At 47.0% G+C, this 19604-nt stretch overlaps 1 long non-coding RNA gene and 1 pseudogene across 1 annotated transcript; both read left to right on the forward strand.

Annotated features, from left to right (window-relative positions):
• The first annotated feature begins 1117 nt into the window (after window positions 1-1117).
• Window positions 1118-7894, forward strand: LOC146171991 (uncharacterized). Its single transcript, XR_014702717.1, has 3 exons — window positions 1118-1248; window positions 2613-2738; window positions 7613-7894. It is a non-coding gene; the product is annotated as an uncharacterized LOC146171991 (long non-coding RNA).
• Window positions 7895-11805: 3911 nt separating this feature from the next.
• On the forward strand, window positions 11806-12959 carry LOC146171992 (uncharacterized; annotated as a pseudogene).
• The last annotated feature ends 6645 nt before the right edge of the window (window positions 12960-19604 follow it).

A 19604-nucleotide genomic window follows, 5' to 3' on the forward strand; every position in this document is an offset into this window, starting at 1 on the left:
ACAATTAGGTCATTATTAAACTATAACGCATTGAGATTAAATGTTTTAAGTATAGCGCACATCTCTGTATATTTATAAAGCTACCCGTTACAACAATGTTTCAGCTTATGGAGAGAAAAGAAAAGGGTGTTTTCTTAGATTAGTGTACAGTTTCACGAATTGTTGTCTCTTAAATTTCGACGCTTATATCTTTATACGCGTTCGATTGCAGCCTGTTTGTGCACTGCTTTCCTCTTCCCGGGCCTTCATTTGGTTCTTATGCTCGGTTGCTTCCTCTTTTTTTTTATTGTTTTTAATATCTCCATTTTTCTTCGTCTTTAGCTGCCTGCTTTCTTCGTCGTGCGTTTGCCGGGCCGCACGAATATTCTGAACCTTTATTCACATTCGCAGTCGCTCTTTTCACGGCGCTGCGTGCCTTCTACCAACCCCTTTCTCCCTCCCTGGTAGGCGACACGTTTCTTTTTATTTTCCTGTGAAACCTTTACCTCCCACTTCTTCCACCTTTCCTGACACACTGTGTTCCGTTATTCAGTAGCCAGTTGACGTGGTGTCGTTGGTTTTTCATGTCCTTACTTTACTGTATCTCTACTTCCATTCCAGACGGCCACTGACGTCCGACGGACAACCGAACTCGGCCGCAACTCGGCGGCCGATTTCGGACGTCCGCCGGAATTCCGGCGTACGTACGAAAGCGGATGGTCGAATCCGTTCGCCCAGCGGACAGCCGCCGTACGTCCGCCACTGGATTTGCTTTTACACAGCTATGATATAGTTTGTAGTCGTCGTGCTCGTCTGAACTGCGTATAAATCAGTAATGCCGTCAAGTCTGCAATATATGATACCAGAGCGAATCGATGCGATAGAAAGCGTTTCCATTAAACAGTTTTTTTTATTTTCCGCATGTTTCATCGTTGAATTCTTCCATCAAAAATTTTTGATTAAAAGTTAAATGACCATTAAACATTTTTCTATCATGATGCTTCGGTGAAATTTTAATCAGTGGCTGAATAGACGCAGCAAGCAGCAAGCTCAAAAAGAACGAAACCGAACCTATCCTCAAAAAAATCTGAAATGAGCCAATCCAATCCACCTGACAAGTTGAAGCTTAGTCATAGAAGATGGCTTCACGTTTCCGTGTTCTGCGTTTTCTGCGCAGTTACAAATACCTACGGCTGTAATGCACTGCTAGCATCGTTTTTGCTGTGGCTTGGTGCGGCTGGCACACTTTGTTCACCCGCCGATCCCAAAGTAAGTATTTCACCGAACTTTTGTTTCTTTAGTGGAACTTTTCGATGCACCGATAGAGGTGAGCTTTTGGGTAAGGAAACAGCTCTGTACAGCTGCCGAACGGTCGAGTGTTTTAGGCGAGACTGACAGGATGGCTCCGCGCCGACTAACTAAAGTGCAGCCTCAAGTCTGAGGGCCATCTTTCTCGGCATTACTGGACGCTGCGCCAGTAAGCCGCGCAACTTCTCTGTCTCTGATAAAGTAGTGCCTGCCCGAGCTTTAAAGGAGTTAATTTGTTAACCATGCGCAACGTGCTGAGTTGTAAAAGCTATACGAGAAAACTTTTGCACTCCTCAAGCCTATCGTGCGACATGCCTACACTTGTGAAAACGTCGCGTTTTTTTTTTGTTTTTTTTTTTATGGACAGCCGCTGATCTTTCTCTCTCGAGCTTTACGGCAACTACAGTTTCTAGAAGGAACGGCTGCAGCTACTAAGTAACTAAAGGTTTAGTACTCTCCTTCAGCTTTGACAAACCAGGACAGCACCTTGCGCATGTTGGTTAGGCATGTGGGACCGAACCGCGCAGAACAACCGGACAAGGAGATGAAAGAAAAAAAAAAGTCAGCACTTGTCTTTTTCTTGACCCGTTGTTCTGCGATGTTCTGGCACGAATTTGACATACCGCCGCCGCGATACAGTTGGGCTGTGAGCTCTGGTGCCTGCAACGCCTTCTTTTATGCAAAACAGGCATACTGGGAGGCCATGCAAGCCGCGGGCTCAAAAAAAAAAAAAACACGAGTTGAGCAAAAGTGAGATGAAAACAAAATTGTTGTTGCTTTGTCCTTACAGATATTAAAAGGCTCCTCAGAACTTCACTGCATTATTGACAGCGAGATAATGCCAAAGCTACACTAGAGCCATGCAGCACCTTATAGTGCATGATACTGAGCTTATGTCTCGCACTGAAAGCTCTTACCATGTTCTTAGATTATCATATTAAAGTAGCTTTAAACCCATGCTTGTTAATACAGTGATAGCCATAAATTGAATCTAGAGCATCATGCTCACATACAAGGCTTCTGATAACCGCTGGTCACATGATGTGGGCTATAGCAGAAACCTGTACCTGGTCATCTTACAAGCATTTGTGCAATTGATGCTTTTAATGTGTTGTAAAAGTTTTTGTGTTCTGTTTCTGTATGGGAATGCTTTCCTTATTGAAGGCTAACATTTGGCTTGCTACAGCAAAACCTCTACCTAGTCATCCTAAAAACAGCACCGCAGTTGGTGATTTTAGTGTGTTGTAAAAGTATTTGTGTTCTGCTTCTGTATGGCAATGCTTTTCTCGCTGAAGACTAGCATAAGGCTTCCAAAAATTTTTCAGATGCCATTTGCTGTAGCCGATTTCGTAGGCCAACAGGAAGCAGCATTTTGAACGTGGAAAACTGTCATCCACGGGGGAAAAACAGCAACATCACTTTGCATTCTCATTTCTTTGGTATGGCTAAAAGTGAGTATTGTATCATTATCTATATTATTAATATTGAATCATGATTGTCAGTGTTGAAGTTGTTTGAGCGTGATGATTTTAAACACACAGGACATCCCTTCAACATTAAGGTTTTAGATTGTTTACATGTAGGATGTAGAACTGGTTTCAACAAACTTTATGCAGCAAATTATTTTTACATTGTCCACCATGTTACTTTTTGTCATTGTCCATTGAAGTAAATAACCAGTATTTTAAGTTTACACAGTCGTCCACTCTTAGCTTGAATGGGAATGTGTGGCATGCAGTTTGCAAAATAGCAATGCATCCGTCACAGCCATGCATCAAGGCTAAGTGGCTTGTGCGTAGAGGGACCAGCCGCTCCAGATTCACGTCATCTGCCTCTTTGCTCCGGTGTGCAGACGTGCATTGAGGCAAAGTGGTTTATGTGTAGAGAAACCAGGAGCTTCTTTGTCACATCTGGCTGTTTGTTACGGTGTGCAGATGCGCATCGAGGCAAAATGGCTGATGTGTAGAGGGACCAGGAGCTGCTGCTTAACGTCCTTCGCCTCTTTACTACAGTGCACAGCCGTGCATTGATGCTAAGTGGCTTGTGCATGGAGGGCCCAGGAGCTATAGCTTCACGTCTGCCTCTTCGCTCAGGTACGCAGGTGCGTATTGAGGCAAGATGGCTTATGCATAGAGGGACCAGGAGCTGCTGTGTGGCGTAGTCTGTATATTTGCTATGGTGCGTATCGAAGTACAATGGGGGGGCTCATGTGTAAAGGTACCATGAGCTGCTGCGTCATGTCGTCTGCCTATTTACTATGGTGCGCAAGCATGCATCAAGGCAAAGTGGCTTATGCATAGGAGGACCAGGAGCTGTTGCTTCACATCTGCTATGATGCGCAGCTGCGTATTGTGGGTGGTGGTGGAAAACATTGCCATCAGATACAAATACAGGAGGTTACTCACTAGCTGACCCTGAGGGGGCCTGTCCTGACAAAAACAAGGGGTCCCTAGTTTGGGACCCCAGTGGTGGTGGAGGGACTAGAGGCTGGTACTTCACGCTGTCTGCCTCTTCGCTACGGTGTGCAGCTGCGATGGATGCAGTGGCATCTCAAAACGTGCATGCCACGCACTCGCATGTTCAGCCTGAGTGGACGACTGTGTACCTGCTATAGCTTTGCTATTCATAGAATAAACCTAGGCCAAGTTGGATAAATTATAGCTCACCTCATATGTGGTCAGAAAAGAAAAGCCACTCCAGAAAATCTGATGCATTTACTGTCATAGGATTCTTATTCATATACATGCTACTGACAAGTCAGATTCTTCACCCTCAGAAATGCCAGAAAAATAATCAAGGGTGCGTCTGTAATAGTCTAGCTTGCTCTTTCTCTGCAGACTTGTGTCAGATGTGTGTTCCATTGCTGTGGGTGGGACAGGTGTGAATCTTTGATTTTAAGCTTGCAACAAGTATGTTATTGTAGTTTAAAGGCAAAACTGTACTAATAATCGTAGCTCCCCGTGGCCTTTATCCCCTTTTAATAGTGTTGCTAGACACTGAATTATTAGTTTACTCTGCACTGTTTCTGTCTAGTTAATGTGCGGAGATGTACAGCCTCGTCCACTTCTAGCTATAACACGCTCACCGCCTTCAAAACGCTGTTGCGTTCGAACCGGCCACACAATAAAGCTAAGTGGCAGGCCATGTGAAGCAGCACATCCGGGTCCCTGTGTGTGTGCATCGATTTGCATCGATATGTGGCTGTTTCATACGTAATGTTGATTTGAAAGCAGTGTCTGTGTTATAGCTAGAAGTGGACGACCCTGTACATATATTTATATGACTTGGAGTTGTCGACTTTGCACTTAGAAACATTGTAGCGTTATCTGATGTGTTGCTTTCATTTCTTTAATGATTTCTGTAAGGGATCGGTGGGTATGCTAGGCACCATTATTAGTCTGCTCTTTTTGGGTCACCTGTTCAATGCCCAGCTGCGGCCGTCTCCCACTTGCCCTCGGACAGGAGGCAGAGAGACTCGCACAGAGAGGCAGCTACAGCAGCTACAGTGCTTAACGGAAACGTAGGCAGAGAGGGAAAGAAGTCCCCTCTTCCGAGGACTTTGCTGTCGCACTCGAAGACGCGGGGACAGGCAGTTTGTTCTCGTTGCTGTGTCATGTAGGGGGCTCATTTTTATTTAAGGAGCTTTACGAACAGTATACAACTAAGGGGTCCTTAGTACTAAGCGTACTAAGGGGTCCTTAGTACTCTGACTGGACCCATCACCCGGAGGCAGCTCAGCTTTGAAACGAGCACCTCTTTCGGAAGAACTGCTTATCGTTCAAAGAAAAAACACTGTCAGGTTGAAGCGTGTAAGGCCCTCTTCCTTGTTGGGGAGCCCATAAAAGTGACAATTATTCAGTGCGGGCGCGCTGAGTGGGGTCTCGTTGAGAATTCCAACCCTGGATGTCAACAATAGTGGGAGATGGCGGCGTTGAAAAAGGGCAAGTGTGTAACAGTGACGGTATGATGCGGAGCGGGAGGATGTGGGTTGGCTCTTCTGATGTGGTCCGCAATGGTGCTGACTCGGACGCCAATAATTGCAATAATTGCCCTGTAAAAGGAGCCGCCAAGGATGCAAGCTTTGGGCAATGGTTGCGCACGTGGGACACCGTTTTGACGGGTTCTAATTTTTTTATCATTTTCTTTTTCCTAGGGGAGAGAGTTTGGCATGTGACCTAGTGAGCCAATCATTCCGAGGTCCATTCTCTAAATTCCGTTTGTTGTGAAACGAATTTGTTGTCCCTTTTGCATTGCTTGTATTAGGGAGAGGATGAAGAACTTATGAAAGTGGAAAGACATGCCAAAATGTTTGTTAGCCAGTCAGGTGTGAGTTCGTTGTCATTGGGGATGAGAAATGTGGGCGGAGTCCCGAAGTTAATGAAACGGCCCCGCGGCCTGGAGAACTCGTTCTGAGCTAGATTTTGATCTCTTTCCTTTTCGGCATAGATCATGGTCATTGTTTCACCTGTTGTAAATACGTACATTCATGTATAAAATTTTCAGTTCATCTTCCTCTCCGTGTGCAAGTTGTTGTGGCCAGATGCAGTAAATTCACTATTTTCATTTCTATATAACGTGCCTTTCTGAAGATGGTGAGCTCTTTTGTCCAATCCTGTAAGAAAGCAGCAAAGCGCTCCCAAATCTTCCACAAAACTGTGTGATATCTTTAATACTAACTGCGGCTTGGTGTCACTCAAAACATGTAGTTGAGGTAGATTTCTTCCCCCTCCCCTCTTTTTGTTCGTTCAAATGAGGACCAGTGGACACTAACTCTTGCTTTTGTAATGCCCTAGGCCCCGCCGTAAGGCAGTACTCCAATGTCAATACCATTTTTATAGCTATGGCTGTCCAACAGCACTAATGTCTTTTATACACTTCTTTTACTAATCTCTTACCCAAGTGGTGGCTTATACTGCGGGGGCGAAAGTCTCTGGACAGTATGTCTGGAGATTTTGGACTAGAATCGCGATGTAAACGAATTGTGACCTTATTTCTCTTGCACACATGAAAGAACTAACATTCAACTTTCACATCGATAAGTATGGCCAGTTTCCTGGTCGATGTGAAAGTTATGTGCTTTGATTACAGTTTGTGTAGTCCACACACTTTTGTCCCCGATATTACATAGGGGCAAAAGTTATGTGCTTTGATTGCAGTTTGTGTAGTCCACACACTTGTCCCCGATATTACATAGGGGCAAATTAGGTGCCTTTACAGGGGCAGTTTCTTTGGCGCCCACTACCTTCCCCATAAAAAAGCTACAGTGTTTCTTGTGAACAGCTGGCTGCATTTATAAATACCATTATTTTTTTGTAATTTGTTGTGCGCAGTTGAGAAATCCATAACATACATGCACAGCTGGTTGCCAGAACTATGCAACCATATTTCAGTAACTAACATCCATGCTGCATGCTGCCAGTAATACATCAGGAGCTTGTGGTTGTCAGCTTTTTGTGTTTTGTGTAACTATAAGCCTTGCTATTGTAATGTCACATATAGCGCTGTGGGTAAACAAATAACTACTTTTAGCTCTTGTAGAAGCATGAACACTGCGCAATCACTGCGGCGGGCTATGCTTCCACATTGGGCTTTAGCCACATGTCAAATGTCTATCTTTATTCTGCTGCAGCAGCTTGCATGTTATCAGATAAGTTACTTCGTCGCAGCTGCTCTAAGGAGACGCTTTCTAGACGCTTGTAGCCTAGATGTTGATGTCGATATACCCCCGACACGCCCAGGGAATGTCTTTGGTAGAGGGTACATGGAAACCAGTGAAATGTGCAGTTTACAGAACAAAAAGGTAACAATTTTAAATGATGTTATTATTGATCACTTCTTTTCAGAGCAGGAACAATGACTTTAGAAATCTGCCTGTTAAACCGCTCAAAATGCAGGTTTCTGCCGCCAATGCGTACCTGTGTAATACTGCAATGCTCTGGCTGTGCTTTATGTTCATATACAGCATCCTTTATGCTTAGTTTCTCTGCATGTGCACTCCATGTCTTGGGCACTGCTGAGGGCGCATAGCAGCAAGCATAACATGCCATGTTTGGTCAGAGTGGCATGTTCAAAGAGACGACATAAAAACATAAAAATACTGAATGCCAGGTTCTGGTCAAACTATGTTTGTATCTTTTGTTATTCTGCATGGGTTTTGCTGCAGTTATATGACCTTTCTATATAGTATGTGACAGTTCTGAATGGAGATGCATGTGTACAGTGCCATCTGGAAAAAGCGATTGAGAGAAACTGGCAGTTGCCCTTGGAGATGTGTAATCAAAGTTCAGCACAGATAACTTGAATTTCATTTTCCCTTCTATTGCAGGAGGAGCCCAGCCTGCTCTTTCCATCTTAGGCCTGAAAGACCAGCAATAGCTGATCGAGCAAATGCACAGGATAGTAACTGCTCCTGGAATCCCGGCATGCGGAGGCGCCCACAGAGAACTTGATCATCTACTCGCTAATTCCGAAATATTAGGTTTCAATAAATACCTTTTCCTTCACCACCTCCCCAAGGGAAAAGCTGTCACAGCCAAGGATAATTAAAAAAAAATTATTCAAGTAGATTCTTAATACTCCAGTTGGCCTGCATTTTACCATGCCATTCCTTAACATCGATTTTTAGTGTAGACTATTTATGCATGCAGTTTTGCAATAACGCTAAAAAAATGCTTTTTTTTACAACCTCGCATGCTGGTATGCCTATGCACTTAGCATGTTTTCAGGAATGGTGCATTTGTGTAAAGCTCAGCTAGCATATGTGCCTCTTTGATGGAAGTTTTAATTACACACTACTGTTCAGTGCTTTGTGTGTGAAAGTAAAGCAGACAACAGGAAACTTGAACCTGTTGCATATTCTGTTGTCTGCTTTACTCTCACGACAAAGGCATTGAGCACTAGTATGTGACTGAAATTTGCATGGCACATGCTTGCTGAGCTTTACACGAATGTTATTGCCAAGTTTTTACACCAATAGCGGGCCCTGCAAGCATGTTCCGGGAAACGTCCGAATGGCCGCCTCCGGCTGCCCGTCGGACGTCCGTGGGACGCGATCCGGATCCACGAACGATAGTCCGACGGACGTCCGCTGTACGTATATCGAACATAACCGGACTTCCGTCGGATGTCCGAAGGTCCGAAAACGGACGTCCGTCGGTCGACCGTCGGACGTCTATGGCCGTCTGGGCATGCGGGGTAGTCCACATTTAATTCATATCCAACTGAATGCCGAATTCTCTAGTGGCTTCAGTGACGTGCTGTAGTCGGCATAGTTGGCATGAAAAACAACGGAATATACCATTTTGGACTGTTTTGATAATGGGGTGACTGTGACCAGTTTTAGACAGCGCTCAAACGCACGTGTTGTATGTTTCACTTCTTCATACATCCTGCCACCACACAGCCCTCTTTTCAAAACGACTACATTTCTGGACGTGAATTATGTGCTTTAGGAATGCTAAAGCAAGTTGTACGGCGAGTGAAGCGTGCTGTGCGAGTCGTACGCCGGCCCTCTCCAAGCTTTTTTCTTCGGAGCCAACTCCTGTCATGTTACTTCCCCGAGGTGTTGCCGACGGCCAAAATGGAAAATAAATTAGGTGATTGCTAAGAGTACTGAGCACCGGTAACCAGCATATTTGTAAAATCTTGGCGCGAACAGCTCGAGACGACGCACAAGCAAACAAGAACGTACAGTCCGCGCGGTATCCGCCCCGCCGCACAGCGCGCATACGCATGGAGGAAGAACGCATACGCGGGCGCCCGGACGGCTGACACACCAGTTGCTGGTGGCGTCCTCTGCGCTGCGGCGCCTCCGTCATCGCAAAAGCGGCCCCTCGCTCCCATGCATTTCGCGGCGCGGTCGACACACTGCCCAATCTTCTAGAGCACTATAGCATCATTCTCACAGCCGGCTTTTCTCTCCTCCGTCGCCTCCGTCGCGCCGGCGCTCGCCCGAGAAGGGGAGTTGTGCCAGTACTCCCCGAAATCGGGTGGCCGGCGCCTTGGGGTTGTGCTCCAAGGCCTCATTCTCACAGCCAGCGCTCCTCTCCGTCGTGGCGGCACCGGCGGGGGACACCGCACGACGGATGGAGCGGCGCGATGTTCAAACAGAAAGGGGTGCCGGACGCCGTCAAACTTGTTTGGGCGGGGCCTCGCCACTCACACGCGAGCGGTTTTTTTTTCTCCTGCAAAAAAAAATGCGGAGGGCGGCTGCCCTCCCTGCAGCGGTGGAAGTCGTGTGCTCCGCGTCTGTACAGAAAAAAGAAAAAAAAAAGAAGCGTGCGGTCTCACGTGCTCTAACAGCAGTTTGGAGCTAGAGCGCGTTTTCATCTCAGCTTCGGCAACGGTACAAACACCACGCGTACTGCGCCAAAGCAATGAGTGTAATTATAGCAACCATGTATTAAACCGCAGAAAATTATGCTCACTCCAATAACATTATTCTTCACAATCAGCGAAATTATTCTTCTCAATCAGCACAATCATAGAAAGCATAATGAACTATTCTATCAATAAAAGAATTGTTCGCGACAACATGGCAATATGGTTTCGATACAAACATAAAAAATCAAGTTAGAATGGCACCGACTGAAATAATATTTCACGCAAATCTGTCGGAAGTCGGCGTTAGCTGTGCCGTCCTGCATATTGCAAAATGAAATAAAATCGGCATTTGTTGTCTGTCTCTTGTGCTTTGGGGCTAAAAGGCATTGCCATCTTAGCTTCAGTAGCTGTACGCAACTCCACAGTTTACTGCAAAGCGCCGCGCGTACAGCACGGAAGCAAATGGGTACGAATATAAGCAGCGAGTACTAAAACGTAGTGTAAATGCACACTCTAGTTATATTACTTTTGATAAGCAGTTTCGTCAACTTTCATAAAAGGGGTCCTCTGCCTGGCAGGTAGACTGCGGCTTTTTCTTGAATTTTTAATTTTTTTTCCCATTGGTATGTTTTTTCTTTATTTCTTTCCTTAGACCTCCTCCCATTCATGATGTTTTCTTGCCGCGCCATTCACCCATTGTTTGCTTTTTTTTTCTCCTTTTTGTGTTCCGTTTTCTCCTCTGCTCCTTTCCTCACCTCACCCATTACCTTTCTCTTTTCCTTCACCTGTGCGGCAGTCATTTTGACTTCTTCGCCTGCCTAGCCAATAGATTTTCCGCCCGTCCGAATCTTTACTGTCCCTCCGAACCTTGTTTGCTATGCCGTACTTGTTTTTGTTTCTGGTGGTGTCTATATAATGGATCTTAGCTCAAATTATGAGCCACATACTTTATATGATTTAAGCTTGCCAAGCACCTGTTCTGCGTTTTGATCGGCTTAGGTTTGCGAGAAAAACTACCCGCTTAACTGTTTGCAACGAGGTATCGTTTGCGTAGCTCCGGAATGGAAGGGAGTGAAATTCCAAATATACTACTTGAGAATAGTACTGTTACTTCAGCACCCCTGATAAAAAAAAAAATTCCCGTCTCTTATGTTCCACATTTAGTGTCGCGACTTCTCGCAGCAGTTCGGAGTTGGAACGCCTTCTTATCTCAGCCTCAGTACAAACACCCCGCGTACTACGAAACAACAAATGGGTACGAATATATATCAAGGCAGTATCCAAGCTCAGCATAAATGCGCACTCCTATAATATTTATAATATTATTCATGGCAGTCAGCGAAATCGAAGAAATCTATAGGTACATATAAATAACTCTGTCATCAATAAAGGAATGGGTCGCCAGAACTTGCAAGATTTCATTTGATAAACCCATTCAAATATACAACTGAAACATCGTAAAGTTTTGCAGAAGGTCATGTTTAGCTGCGACACCCGGTGCATTGAGAAATGAAAAAAAAAAGGAACAGCATTTGTTGTCTCTTGTCAGAGCGCGCTTCGCGGGGCACCGGACGGGAGGGCAACCCCCGCTTTTTTTTTTCTCTGTGCTCGCGCACCGCCGTCTGCTCGCGCGGCCGCTCCGCCAGCGCTCGCTTGGTCGCGACACGCAAGCCGTGACGTAGAGTCACGTGAGAGAAGCGAGCGCGCTCACTGGTCCGTCTTTCGTGGGGCGGAGTCCGCCGCTCGCCGGACCGGCGGCGCCTTGGAGCAAACCCCACGGCGCCGGCCACCCGATTTCGGGGAGTACTGGCACCATTAACTCCCCTTCTGAGCATGATAGCTACTGCTACCATCCCGTTTCAAAGGGGACGCTCCTATATTCCATCTATCCATGCATACAGTGACATCAAAACATATTTGATCGGTTGCGCTGACACGTGCACGATGCCACGGCGGCGAGGGAATTTGCCAGCGACGTCGTCCGAAGCTAAGTGCGCTTTTATATTTATTGTTTAGTTTTGAAAGCGTATTCTCCTGCATGCGTTAAAGCACTAATTTCAAATCATAGGACCAGGGAAAGCGGAGGTAACCGATTTTCCCTAGATAGGTGGGCGGGCTGCCTATGGGTCGTAAAGTTAAGGAAGACATGGGGGCGAGGAGCCGGTGCAATGTGACGAGTGCAGGCGCTGGTGCTACATGGATGAAACTGGTTTTGATAGCTTAGATGACGCGGGGGAAACTAGTTTCTCGTGCAAGTTGTGCGTTAGGTTTAAGGAGACCATTCTGAGGCTGGAGGGTGAATGGGCCGTAAAGATTCAGGAGCTCGGGAGGGACCTGAAGGTTGAGAGGGAGAAAAGTATGGCGCTGGAGGCACAGGCAGTAGAGCTGGTTAGGATGGAAGGGGCAAAGACCGACCAGCTAGAGGAGATAGGGTCTCAGTTCAGGGAAGAACAAAAAAAGCGAGCCGAGCTGGAAGGTCAGGTGAAGGCGCTTATGGCGCGGGCAGCTAAAGACCCCGGGTCGGAGCAAAGTCAGGGGGTGGATGAGACCAGCGTGAAGTCCCCTCAGGATGAAGGAGATGGAAAGGAGGCGGGCAGAGAAAATCACCCGGTGGCGGTGGAGTCGCAAGAGGCGGCTACACGATGCTACAGCGAAGTAGCAAAACAGTTCGCGGGAGGGCTAGCGACAAGCCCGGAATCGCGCGAGAAAGGTGAAACGCCGCTACGACAAGAGAACCAACGAGAGCGAACCGGGCGGCAGTTGGCGTAAGCTGGAGATGAAAGGCTAGATCGTAGGAGAGTCCTGGTGGTGGGGGACTCAAATGTAGCAAGGTTTGAGAGGCTGTCCTAGCAACAGTGAAGGGTGACAGGCGTTTGAAGGTGGAGGCCCAATCGGGGAAAGGTATGGTTAAAGCGATGACCAAAGCCCGGGAGGTGGTAGGGAACAACAGGGATGTAGAAACCCTGGTCATCATCCATGCTGGACTCAATGATGTCTTGAAGGGGACGAGCCGGAATCTCGGGAGGCAGTTAGAAGTAGGTATATATAACATAAAGGAGGCCTCTGAGAAAGTACACGTGACTGTATGCACAATCCCAGAAGTAGAAGGGCAGTCCAGCAGAACAGAGGGGAGAGTAGTCGAGGCCAACCGGGTTATTAGGAGCCTAAGCCGACGACTTTGGTAAACCGCAATGGAGGTTAACAGGGATGTGTACGAGGTCGGCCTCCACCCGTTTGCACGAGAAGGCATCCACTACAGCCGGGCCACCGGTAGGAGGGTAGGAGGCAGGATAGGCCGCCAGGCAACAGCTTTTTTAGGAGGGCCCAGGGCCCTGAAGCCACCAGTGTAAACAAAAACGACCAAGAGGACGAACATAGACTAGGGAAACATATAAGCCATAGGAGAAGCAATAGGCATAAGCGCAAGAGCCAGATTAATTCAGACATAGGGTATATTAACATGCAAGGAGGCAGGAATAGGCTCCTTGCATGGTCACGACGTCGCAGCCGCCATGCGCTCACCGCTGTTTCTTGCTCAGGTGCTGTCCTGCGTCCTCTTCTCTTGGTCTCCCGTGCATTCATCATCACTGGATGAGGCATTCAAGCATGCGCCTATCCATTTCAACCTCAGCTCGATTGTTGCCGATGATGCTTCGATAGCAAGTTGCTGCGTCCCGCCTCTGCATCTGCCTCCCAGTTTGACTCCGATTGCGCTGGTGATCTGGCAACACGGATGCACGTGCAGCACTATCTTCGAGGGGCGGCTATTTATTCGTCAGTTTCAAGCCAGCCAGCTGGGGCACGACATCGCAGCCGCCATGCGCTCACCGCTGTTTCTTGCTCAGGTTGGTTACCGATTTCCCGCTGTATGCTACTGCAGTTCCAATCGATGTATTATTGCGGTGTCGTGCCCCGACGGCCTGCTTTGCGGTATGAAAAAGTGTGCTTCTATGTGGAAGTATGGTCATGGTCTCCTATGTCAAATTTTACTGTTATTATCTGGTGACGTTGAGAGCAACCCCGGTCCCGATTACGATGCTCCTCAGTTTAGTTCGGATAGCGAAGCTATTGCTGGGATTTACGCAGTATTGAAACGTCTAGAACTACGTCAGACGCAGTTTCTTCAGGAACTCCACATGCTCAAACAACAGCAGAGCGCTACAAGTGCGTCTTTGCAAAGCTTCCTGGGCAGTGTGTCTGCACTATAGAGACCGACTTGCATTCCTTACGGCAGACTGCAAATGCTCGTACTCCGAATGCATTACCCTGTGTTGACACCTTATCCAGCGCTATTGCGCATCTTAAGGCTTGTTTTGAAGATGTGTCCAATAGGTCCCGCAGAAATAACCTGCTTATTCTAGGTCTAAAAGATTCCGCAACAGAGAGTTGGTCTGAATCTGAAAAAAATGTGCGCGCTTTCTTTTCCTCTTTTCTTCTCCAAGATGTTCCTTCTGAAAGTATCGAAAGGGCTCAACGAATAGGTCGCTTTGTTGAAGGCAAAACCCGACCTATTGTCGTTAAATTTTGCAGTTATAAGGTCAAGGACAATATCTTATGTGGTTTTAGGCTCAAGGATACTAAGTTCGCCTTGCGCGAAGACTTCACGCCTGCGGTTAGAAAGGCACGTTTCAAGCTTTCACAATACGCTCGTGATCAGGCTTTTCCTTCGAAGTTGCGATTTGATAAGCTTTTCGTAAATAAAAAGTGCTTTGTCTATGATTGTGAACATGACCGAGTTGTTGAGCTTAGGGAATAGCAAAAAGGGAGGCAACTGCCCGCTCACCAGCATGGGCCTGATCTTCATTCTACGCCTTTGGCATCATCAAATTTTGAATTGACAATTCTCATCGTGAATTGCAGGAGTATAAAAAATAAAACTGATGAATTTGCTGCCCATGTTTCCTCCGTTAAGCCTCATGTTATAATTGGCACTGAATCGTGGCTGTATGATTCCGTTCTGAGCCCGGAAGTTTTCCCAACTGGTTATAACGTGTATCGTCGAGACCGACACTTGCATGGTGGAGGGGTATTTCTGCTGGTTGAGGTATGCTTTCGCTCTTCAGCAATAACAGCGCCCCTAGTTGGCTGCGAATCAGTGTGGTGTAACCTACGCCTAAGCAATGGAAGGGACCTGACTATTGGTTCCGTCTACCGTCCCCCTTCCGCTACCAACCCTGACATTTTCAGGTCACTGTCTGATTTCTTGCTTGGCTTAAAAAATGACTTTTTGTTTGGCGGGGATTTCAATATGCCTGATTTCAAATGGGTTGACTACAAGCCTCTTCGTACGAATCAATCTTCATTGTCTTTGGCTTTTTGTGAATTAATTACTACTAATGATCTATATCAGTACGTCACTGAGCCTACTCGGGAAACTCAGCACTCATATTCAGTGTTAGATTCACTCTTCTGTAACCGACCATCGGTAGTGCGCGGCACTGTTATCATACCAGGAATAAGTGATCACAGTTGTGTTGTTGCTAATGTTAGGCATTTTCCTTATTTAATTCCAAAAGGTCTCCCTAGGAAAGTCTTTGTCTTTACCAGGGGCGATTATACATCAATGAATAAAGAACTTGCTTCCTTCCTTCCCAATTTTATTACTCTAAGTCAGAGTTTAGACTGCATTTCACTCTGGGAGGTATTCAAAAATAAATTGGGCAGCCTAATTGATAAATACATCCCAACAAAACTTCTTTCTGGTAAGCGGCGCCGCGACAAACCATGGATCACGCGACAAATCAGACGGCTTGTCAGGAAAAAACATCGCCTTCTTCAATCGTATAAAAAGAATCGTTGCCCTGCTGTATTGCAGTCAATTCGGGCCCTTGGCAGTACACTAAAAACTGAAATTAAAGCTCATAAGGATAACTTCTTTAATAATCTGGGTTCTAAACTGCGTAGTAATCCCAAGGAATTGTGGAAGTTTCTGAAACACAACGGACGCGAACCAGTCGGAATCCCAAACTTAGACGTCGATGGTTACCTTGTTAGTACTAATGGTGATAAAGCCTGCCGCTTTTATGCATATTTTCAGTCTGCCTTTGCGCCAGCGTACATCGGTGAACTTCCGAACACTCGTGAATCTATTACCGAAACCATGCCTGAAATTGTTTTTACTTACCAGGATGTTTTAAAACTGCTTAATAACAACAGGGCCGCCTCCGCCAGCGGCCCTGATTTGTTTTAAAATCATGTGCGAACGAAATTGCTCAATATTTAGTCACCTTGTTCCAAACATCGCTTAACTCGGCATGTTTGCCAAATGACTGGAAAAATGCTAATGTTGTCCCAGTGCATAAAAGCGGTTCGAAAATGTCTGTTGTTAATTACCGACCCATTTCTCTGACTAGCGTGTGTTGTAAAACATTTGAACATATAATTTACAGTGCAGTCATGAAACACCTTGACTCTCATGACTTCTTTACGCCAGTTCAGCATGGCTTTAGAATGGATTTTTCCTGTACCACCCAGTTACTTGAGTTCAGTAATGATCTGTTTTCCTCTTTTGACCACGGATATCAAATTGATTGTGTATTTCTGGATTTTAAAAAAGCCTTTGATTCTGTACCTCATGTGCTATTATTACATAAGTTACGTTGTCTTGGTCTGCATCCCAATATCCTCGACTGGCTTCATTCGTATCTCTAGGACCGCATGCAGCGTGTTGTAATTAACGGTTGTCGCTCCGATTCCGTAAACGTCTCCTGAGGTGTGCCGCAGGGGTCTGTCCTTGGAGCCCTTCTTTTTCTCATTTTTATTAATGATATTGTTCTTGACCTCACCTGCCAAGTTCGGCTATATGCTGACGACTGTGTGCTTTACCATGTTGTGGAAAGTTCTTCTGACGCATTAAAACTTCAGCGAGACTTAAATTTTATCCAGTACTGGTGCTCAAAATGGCAAATGTCTTTGAACATTTCAAAATGCAAACTTGTCTAGTTCACTCGTAAGCGTTCCCCTCTACCGACCTGCTACTCAATAAATAATGTTCCCCTGAAAAAAGTTTCTGAATATAAGTATCTCGGCGTATATTTCAACTCTAACCTTACGTGGACGAGACAAGTTGAGCATATTACATCGAAAGCCTGCAGAATCTTTAATTTTTTAAAGCGTAATTTCAGCAAAGCGCAGTCAAATGTCAAGCAGCTCCTGTATTTCACTTACATAAGGCCAATACTTGAATATGCATGCACTGTAGGGATCCCCAGTTTATATACTTATCAGACATGCTCGAACGCGTCCAAAATAATGCTGCCAGATTTGTGTCTAACAATTATAATTTTTTATCTAGTGTCACGTCTATTAAACATCATCTTGGTTGGGTGGTGGTGGTGAACTCTTTTATTGCGCCCAAAAACAGGGAACCAGTCAAAGGGCCGGTTGCGCTGACTTAGAGGAGGTCGGCGGGGATCCTTTGGGATGCCGCGGCCTCCACCGCGCGTTGGATAAGCCAGCGTTGGTCTGCTGGCTCGGAAGTACACAGGAGAGACTCCCACGTCTGGGTGTTTGTGTTGTCTGTGTTGTAATGTGTACAAGTCCACACCATGTGTATGAGTGTGGCCGGAGTTGAGCAGTGTTTACACATGGGGGCTATCTGATCCGGAAAATCCTGCTGTATAAGAGGGGGTGTGGAAAGCTGCCAGTTTGTAATTTGCGCCATTGGATGGCCTCGCGTCTTGTTAGATCGCGGTGTGCGGGAGGATATGTGCACCTTTGGAGTCGGTAGTGCTGGAGTATGTCCGTGTAAGTGGTGAGTAGAGAAGTGCGTGATATATTAGTGTCAGCGGAAGCAGGGTGGCTGATGATACTCTCGGCTCGGCAGCTGAGATCTCGAGCGAGAGTGTTTGCCTGGGCGTTTCCGCTGAGCTACTCGTGGGCTGGAGCCCAAAGAAATAAGCGAGGTGTGGAAGAGGGTGCTGTAGAACGTAGAATGTGTAACGTAACGCCTGGCAAGAGATACGGCCAGCATCGTAATCGCGAATAGCCTGTTGAGAGTCACTGATGACGACTTTGGTATTAGGGTCGGCTAGCGCAATGGCAACCTCCTCAGCTGCGGTGACTGTTTCTGCATTGCGAACGCTGCAGGCTGTGTACCAGCTGCGGCGAGGGGCTACCGCCACCATCGCTGGCCTCGATAGGTGGTAAGAGGCGTTCGTATAAGTGACGGACGTCCACTGAAGCGTTTCTCGAATTGACGAGCCCGGTCGTGGTGTTCCGGGTGCATCCGTTTGGGAATGGGAGGAATGCGGAGATTTAGGCGATATTCCGGTGTAAGTTCAGCGTAACACGGGGCCGATCTCGGCGGGGAGATCCCAACTTGCTGCAGTACTGCTCGGCCAGCGTGTGTGAGTGAGAGCCGCTCATACTGGGCGATGAGGGTTGCCTCGACCAGTTCGCTCACGGTATTGGAGATTCCGAGAGCCATGAGCTTATGGGTAGCTGTGGACATGGGAAGACCTAGGGCCGTCTTGTATGCTTTTCGAAGTGATGCCTCCAGCCGTTCGCTTTCGGCACGAGTGAGACGTAAGTAGGGTCCAGAGTAGGTGATGCGGGAGCAGATGAAAGCTTGAACGAGGCGCAGGAGGTTGGACTCTCGCATGCCATGATGTTTGTTGGAGATTCGATTAAGGAGGCGTCCGATCTGTACAACCGACTGGTCGATGCGTTGGATCGTGATGTTGTTGCTGCCGTTGGCCTGTAGATGCAAGCCCAAGATCCTGATGTTGTCTGTTCGAGGAACCGGGTTTCCTTGCACCTGGAGGTTGATGTCAGGAAGTATATTTGAAGGGCGTCGTCCCGGGGATGGGATGATGATATACTCGGACTTTGTCGCCGAGCAAGTGAGGCCAACTGTACTTAGATAATCTCCAATCCGTTCGATCACGGTCTGTAAAGTCTCTTCAATCTGGCCGTCACTGCCGCGCGTGATCCAAAGTGTGAGGTCGTCAGCATAAATGCTGTGATGCAGGTGGGGGATGTCGGCCAGTAGCTTCAGCAGGCCTATCAGTGCGACGTTAAAAAGCATCGGCGAAAGTACGGCGCCTTGCGGCGTGCCACGGTTTGCCGGAGAGATGATGGAAGGATCTCCAGTGCCGGCTTTAAGTTGCACTGTGTGGTCGGTGAGAAAGTTTCGGATGTACGCATACATGCGATGTCCAACACCGAGAGCCTGAAGTTGTTGAAGAATCGCTTCATGGAGGACGTTGTCGAATGCCTTGGCAACATCGAGGCCGACGATGACTTTGGTGTATAGTGTACGTCTCATGACTACCTGATGATGGAGAAGAAGCATAATGTCCGGGGCCGCTAAATGAGGGCGGAAGCCGAACATTGTGTCTGGTAGAAGATGGTTGTCTACAAGGTATCGTGAGAGTCTGGTCTGGATAACGTGTCCCATCAGCTTCCCAACGCAGGACGTGAGAGAGATGGGACGGAGGTTGGCCAAGGTTGGTGGTTTGCCCGGCTTGGGGATGAGGACTAGATTGGCGCATTTCCACTCTTGAGGGATGGTACCGCTGGCCCAACATTCTTCAAAATAGTCGGTAAGAGCTTGAATGGATGCGTCGTCTAGATTTCTAAGCATTTTATTTGAAATGCGGTCAGGGCCGGCCGCCGAAGTCGTCTTGAGGCGATTGAGTTCTGCTCGGACCTCCGCAAAAGTGATTGGAGCGTCTAGACAGAGATTGTCCGCGCCCTGATAGAAGGGGAGGTTGGTTGTTGGTTCAGGGCGGATGTAAGTATTTATAAGCTCTTGTTTGAGCTCATCAGACGTGCCAGGATACTGGTGGAAGATTCGCTCGAGCTGTTGGCGTGTCTGGAGCTTGCCTCCTGCTGGGTCGAGTAAATGTCGAAGGAGGTTCCACGTCTTACGAGCGTTTGGAGTCTTGTTCGTCTGGTCACATATGTTGTGCCAGCTCTGTCGAGTGAGTTCTATTGCATAGTTCTCGATATTCGTATGTGCGCGCGGCAGTCTACGCCGAACATTGCGGTCC

Source organism: Amblyomma maculatum, unplaced genomic scaffold (assembly GCF_055883805.1).
Source record: "Amblyomma maculatum isolate TAMU_Amacu unplaced genomic scaffold, ASM5588380v1 scaffold_15, whole genome shotgun sequence".
NCBI lineage: Eukaryota > Metazoa > Arthropoda > Arachnida > Ixodida > Ixodidae > Amblyomma > Amblyomma maculatum.